We start from the raw sequence: 7,082 nt of genomic DNA, 5'->3' as shown, positions 1-7,082 counted from the left end.
CTGATCCTACATCTTGCCTCTTCTCATATCTTCTCTGCAAAGTAGAGAATGATGTGAGAAATTTCGCAACTGCTTATCTTTTCATATCCTCACATTTATCACACGTACTCTCTCTCTTCCATTTATTTCTTGACACGTCTTCTGTAACCGCTACTTTTCAACCTCTCACGTCTCTTCGTCTTAATGGTGTTTAATTCTTCGAGAAGTAAATTTTCTTTATATACTCTTCTCCCTCCCTCTTCCCACTTTTCTTTTTACTTTCTCTTTTATTTTTATTCTCTCATCTCTGCAACTCTGTCATTCTTCTGCAAATTCTTCTGCTGTAATTTTTTCTTCCTTCAATTCTTTTACTTTCCATACATTCCCATACCCTTTATTCAATCATGGATCCAAGTGGTCATAGATATGAGAAGAATCTACAAGATGTCCAAAAAGATCTTTCTAATAAAGGTCTTACACTCTCCCCCATTCCTGGTGTGAATGCCAAATCAATTCTTTATGTCAAGTTTTTCTCCAATCAAAATTGTGATGATCAATCAATCATAATTTCGCTAGGTCAAATTCTCGCAGGTCCCCCTATTCCTCTTTATAACCCAGACATTCCTTTATTTTATGAAATTCTCGCTCATCCGATTTTCGCGAGCCATTTTCCAACTAAGTGGGGACTGCATCCGTCTGATGCTAGAGTTCGCTAATCGTGGTGCTGGTAGAGGATCTCTTTACTCCAAGAACTTAGGGATCCAAAATTCGACCTAGAGATAGTTGCTGAGAAATATACAGTGGCGAATTTCTTTGAAAACTACGAACTTATCTCCATGAAGAAGAGAATACTCGCTGGGGTATTCGATTAAGAAGAAAGATAACATTGATGAAGCCAAAATTCTTATGCAAGATATTGACTGGCATTCTGGTAAAAAACAACTCCTCGCCAATCCAAAGATGACAAATGGTGTGTCTTTCCTTTAATGCTAAAGGGTCCTACATTGCTGGATCAAACGTTCTTCCTGCGAATCTCGCTGCATATCAACCTTGGGTTTCTCCTGGCCCGAGAAGGAGAAAGAGGTATTTTCTCCCTTTAACTCATTTTATATTTCTTTATTGATTTTTACTATTCTGTTCGCTAACTCTTGCGACATTTCGCAGATCCAAAAACTAAAGGATAGTTATAACAGGACTGGGAAATCTAGTACTCTTAGCTCTTCGCTCATACACAGATGAGGTAAGAAATTTTCTTATGACTTTAAATAGTACTGTTACTTCCATGCTTCCATTTCTTATTTCTATCTGTGTGAAGGTTATTGCTGAAGTAGAAGAATCTGTTGATGCTGCGAAGATTGGTGATAAAGGTAAAGGTACTCTTCGCAGGGAAAAATCAACTGGTCCTCCTCCAAAGAAAAGAAAAGTTCGTTCTCTTTCTCCTTCAAATGTTCTTCCTAACGAAAGTTCTGAAATGATAAGGGTGATGAGGATAACGATGATCTTGCCTGAAGATTCTCCACCTGAATCTTCTATGGCTAAGCTTTCTGGCCTCTTTTCTGATTCTCTACAAGGATGGGAGATAGCCAATTCGCAAATACCTGCAAAGCTCTCGCTACCCTTTGTGATGTCCCTTTATGGATGGATAACTCTTCGCGGAGTTTCTAGATCAGTGACTCCCGACTTCTTGCATTCTCTCAATAGTCTGGTATACTTTTATCTTTTTACTTTTTCATTGTTATAACTCAAAATCTCTTTCTATATATATTATTTTTTATTTTTTTCGCAGGCTGGAAAAGCTTCTTTTGCTGTTGCCTCAGATCTGGAGAGAAGACGCGAAAATCTTGAAAAGAAAATCTTCAATTTCGCAAAAGAATGAAGAATTGGAAGCTGAAGTTAAAAGTCTTCGCGAGAAAAATAGACAATTAGAAATTGATTCTTCCTCGTATAAATAAAATTTCTAGTCTTCAACAAGCTAATAATCAGCTTTACGGTATGTTACTTTTCTCTTTTCTCTTTATTCATTCATCCTGTTGTTTTATCTTATTTAAATAATCCTTTTTGCAGACATTATGGTCTTTCTGATGAAGCACCCTTCTTCGCTCATTTCCTAATGCCTTGGATAATGATACCCTTCTTGAACGTCTTAACAATTCCTTAAATAGCTTTTCAAATGATAGAATTTCATCTCTTTCTCTAAATGAACTTAGATCGAAATTTCGCCTCTTAGAAATTGATCATAGATCCAGTTTAGGCTTAGCCAACAGATTTAAGCGTCTCCTTATTGATTCCAAAGAGAAAACCAATGATTAAGAACCAAAATTAGCGGTCTCATAGATGATAAGATCGTATCTCTGATCAAGGTGCCAAGGCTTTAGCGAAATTCCAAGAGGCTCTCCTTGAAGTTCAACTTGAGCGAGATGAAGCTAACCGCAAGAATATTGAACTCTGCGAAAGGGAAAATCAAATTCGTTCTCGTCTTCTCATAAGTAGTGAGGATGAATTTGTCTGGGCTGCGAAAATTTTAGATGATGCTAGAAAAGATTTAGGCGTAAATGTTAGTCTCCAAGTTGAACATACCTTGATTAGAGACATGATTTCTGACAGAGAAGGTTGCTAATTGCTCTTCTTTACTAATCTTTTGCTTCTTATGATTTTCATCAAGTTAATAATTGGTTGTTTTGTTCGCAGATTCTGAAAATAAATATCGTGAAAAGATTGAAGAACTTGAAGCTGAAAAGGAGGAACTCGCAAAGAATCTTTCTTCTCGCAACGACAAGTATTCTAGATTGAAGAATCAAATCAAATCACCATTGAGAATTTTAAGAATGACGCTATGCATTTTCGCAATCAAACCATCCAGATGGTTTGTGATGATCATAATATCCCACATTCTGATTACCCTTGTCTTTTAGAAGAAATCCCACAGAATACTCCCAGTTTGATTATCTCTGATAGTGAAGCTGACGATGAAGAATCTGATAGTGATGGAAGTTCTGATGGTGATGAGATTCTGACGCAGATGAAGAAGGAAACAAGTCTGATGAAGATAATGAAGGATTAACCAAGAAATATCTTTACTTCTTCTTTGATTCTTTGTAATACTTGTACATTTATTTCTTCTTTCTGTATATTTGTGTTTCTTTCATTTTGACCTGCGTAAATTAAAACAATTCTTCTTTGCAATACAGTTAATCAATATAATCATTAATTCTTGAATTTTTGAGTAAATCTCTCATATGGAGACAAATAACATTTTCTAATTTCATACATTCCCATACTTGCCTCTGTTATTTGAATCCAAATGAGAGATCATAAATTTCTTATTGTATAATTTCGCAACCTTTTGCGAAGTGAATTTTGTTTCTTTTCAAAATCTCATTCCTGTGTGGTCTTTTTGCCTTCCTAATTAAAGGTCTTATTATGCCACCTCTTGTCATTGCGACAAAATCGCAGGACGTCCTTGCTTTCATGATAACCCATTGATCTTGCCTTAACTTTTTCTTTTGTATTATGGCCTCTTCAGGAATATTGCGACAATATGACAGGCCTAAATATTCTTGCGAAAATAAAGCCCCATGACATTGCCGTCTTGCGATGAAATCGCAGGACGTCTTCGCACTTTCATGCGAAAACCCATTGATCTCATCTTATCTTTTCTTTTGTATTATTGCCTCTTCAGGATTGTTGCACAAATATGACAAGCCTTAATATCCTTGCGAATAATAAAGCCTCATGACATTTGCGTCTTAAGACACTTATCAGCTCCCTAATGGAGGGTGCCGCCCTTATCTCCCCCTGGTTGCCCCTTCAAGGAGGCGTACTTCTACCATACAAGGTTAGCTCCTCCCATCCAGTCTTAACAACAACCAGTTGTTTTCGCAGCCTCTTATCCCTTTTACCTATAGGGCTTATGGTTACGAGACTGCACCCTAAGTGGGGTTTTCTTCGGGCCGAGTGCAGTATAAGCCAAGACTTGTCAAGAATGGCAAGGACGCTTCAAACGCCCTCGGCACTCTTGACTCAACCGTGTACCTCGGCGCCTTGATCAGATCTGCACTCCTTGGGAGAGTCCTTATTACCTTAGTCGCCCAACCTAAGTCATATGCTTAAGTTGAGAATCCAAGGTGCCTCTCCCGGATGGGCTTATTGACCCCAAATCTCCATGACTCAGGTTCCGGTGGCGGTGTAGCCTTTCCCTGAGCCATGTAACAGGTACCCCCTATATGACGTACTTTAGGTCTTACATTTGCCTCTTGCGAAATTTATTCGCGAACTAGGGTGTACGCCATAAAGGTTCGCCTCTTTCTCTTTTGTCATTCTTTTCTGATTATTTTCTGTAAAATTCATTATCTCTGCGAGAGTCTCGCAATTCATAATATTGTATCTGAATTTCGCAATCTCAATTTTGTTGTTCAATCAAATGTTTTTGAGAATTTTACTTATTGCGAGATTATCGCAACAACTTAATCATTCATACATTTCTTGTTTTATTACTTTTCCCTCCTCTGCTTCTTTATGATTTTCTGCTACTGCTTCCTAATGGTATGTTCATCCTTTTTATCCTGAGCTAGCATTGATTTTGTAACATCTCTTCTCCTTTTTTTCGATTGTATCCACCATCAACTTCTCACTTCTTTGTACATCCTTGATTTTGTGTCGCCAGTTTTCCTTCTTGTTTGCTCTTCCTTCGCAAGATTCTATCTCAGTTTCGTAACATTTCTTTCCTTCAACCCAATCTCCCTTTATGATTCCTACACCATTGGGGTGAGGGAATTTGATGCATTGATGGAAAGTTGAAGCTACACCTAGAATCCCATGTAGCCAAGGTCGACCAATTAATGCATTGTAGGGTGATTCTACATCAACACACAGAATGAGATTTCAGAAGATATTCCCTTCAATGGAATTTGCATAGTAACCTCCCCTTTAGGCTTGTTAGCAGTACCATTAAAACCATATATCTTATATGTTGATGGTATAAGATCATCATCTCTTCCACCCATGGTTTTATAAGTATGATAAAATAAGATGTTCACAGAGCTTCCAGTATCGACTAGATTCTATTGATTGCCCATGAATCTTCAGCTTCATCATCCTCATCTTTTTTTTTGGTTGGATTAATTTCTAATTTTATTACCAATGGATTGTCATGCACCTCTTCTCCTTCGGGAATTTCTTCTGCGGTAAAAGAAATGATCTGTTTCTGCCATTCCTCTAGTGCGAAATTTTCGCAATATTCATAACTTTCTTCCATTATTATCTCTTGCGAACACTCTACTTAAAACATTATCATGAAAATCTTCAATTGTCTTATATGAATGTACGATAGAGTGACAGAATAGATTTTTTGCTTTTGCACCAACTTCTATGAAGAATGTTTCTTTCTTTTTCATCGTATTCGCTTTGTGATGTTCTGGTGGTGGTGGTAATGGTTGAGATTGCGGATGCCCTACCAGAAAGTCGTTTAGTTTTCCTTGATCTATCATTCTCAAAATAATTCTCTTTACATTTCTGCAATCGTTTGTGGTATGTCCATGAAAATGATGATAAGAACAAAATTCATGACTTCTGTGATTTGGGGCGGTTCCGTTCCCATGTTCCATGGTGTTGGTATATTCTCCATCAAAATTATAGCTTCCCATATCTTCTCCACACTTGCATTTAGAGGTGGCATCTTGATTTCTTCCCATATTACCTTGTGACCTCCTTGTCCTCTATTAAAGTTTGGTCTTTGACCTCCATAAGTTTCTTGCGGTTGATCGAGTCTTTGAATCTTGTTATTTCCTCCACGACTGTAGAAATTTCTCTTTCATACTCTTCTTGATCTCGCTCCCATAGCTACCAACTTCTGCTGATTGTTACTGTCACCTTTTCTTGTTGTACTTGCGAAGTATTCGCCACTGTATTTATTAGCTTGGGTAATAAGCTTGCATTCTTGTGAGCTGGTGTTCGCAACTGGATATGATTCCATTTCATTTTGTCTTCCTCTAAAGCAATGTATTCTTCTTGAAGTTCTCGCAATTCAGTCATTGTAATCGTATTCTTGACTCTGAAAATTTGAACATACAACAGTTTGTTGCAAACATAGCATTGATAAATGATAATATGAGATATCTCTCATCTACACGGCCAGCCATTTCGCTACACATAGTTCTCCATCTTTTAGTCAAGTGTTTCAAACTTTCGCCAATCCTTTGTTTTAATCCAAACACATCTTCTATACCAGGTCGTGAGGAATTATTACTTATATATGCTCCCAAGAATGTGGTCTGCAAATGATTGAAGGAGGTTATTGTATTCTTTGGTAAACCTTCAAACCATTTTAACGCTTCTCCTGTTAAACTAGATGCGAAATATTTGCACAATACCGCATCATGATTTTCCCATTGTAACATGCACCTCACATAAGCTTTAATGTGTTGAATTGCACAAGTTGTTCCATCGAAAATGCTGGTTAATGCGGGCAAATTGTGTTTCGGTGGTATTCCTCCTAATTTTACTTCCCTTGTTAATGGAGTTTTCACAGCTTCCTCTATTGCTTCATCCAATTGTCTTCTACCTACTTCTCCTCTGTTATTTAGCATTCCTCTCATTTCTTCTAATTCTTTCAAGATTTGTTTATTTACTCCTGAATCTTGACCCATTGTTCTCTTTAATTTTGCTTCTCTTCTTCTGCGTTCACGTCTATCTTCTCTTGCGAAATTTGGTATCTCTTCTTCATTATCCTCATCTCGTCTTCTTCTGCGATTCTCTTCCTCATCCCTATCTTGAATTCGCAAATGATGATGTCGTTCATTTTCTCCTCCATAATGTTTTTCATTTCTTATCAACTCAATTCGCTGTCTTTCAACCATTATCTTCACTCTATCATACTCCTCATTGAGATTATCATTATTCCGGTTTTGTATACGCCTTCTTTCTCGGTTGTCATGATTGTTCTGGAGAATTGTCTCCTGAAGCTCTTGCTCTTCCATTTCCGCTCTCAACCTTTCACGTTCGCAGATTAAACGTGCTTGTTCAGCATTATTCCTTTCAATTTCTTCTTCAATTATCTATTGATTTCTTTGATTTTCTCTCACATGTAAAATTCTTCTTCCCTCCTC

The sequence above is a fragment of the Papaver somniferum genome, unplaced genomic scaffold, assembly GCF_003573695.1.
Source record: "Papaver somniferum cultivar HN1 unplaced genomic scaffold, ASM357369v1 unplaced-scaffold_24, whole genome shotgun sequence".
NCBI lineage: Eukaryota > Viridiplantae > Streptophyta > Magnoliopsida > Ranunculales > Papaveraceae > Papaver > Papaver somniferum.
Note: the sequence above shows the minus strand (reverse complement) of the source record.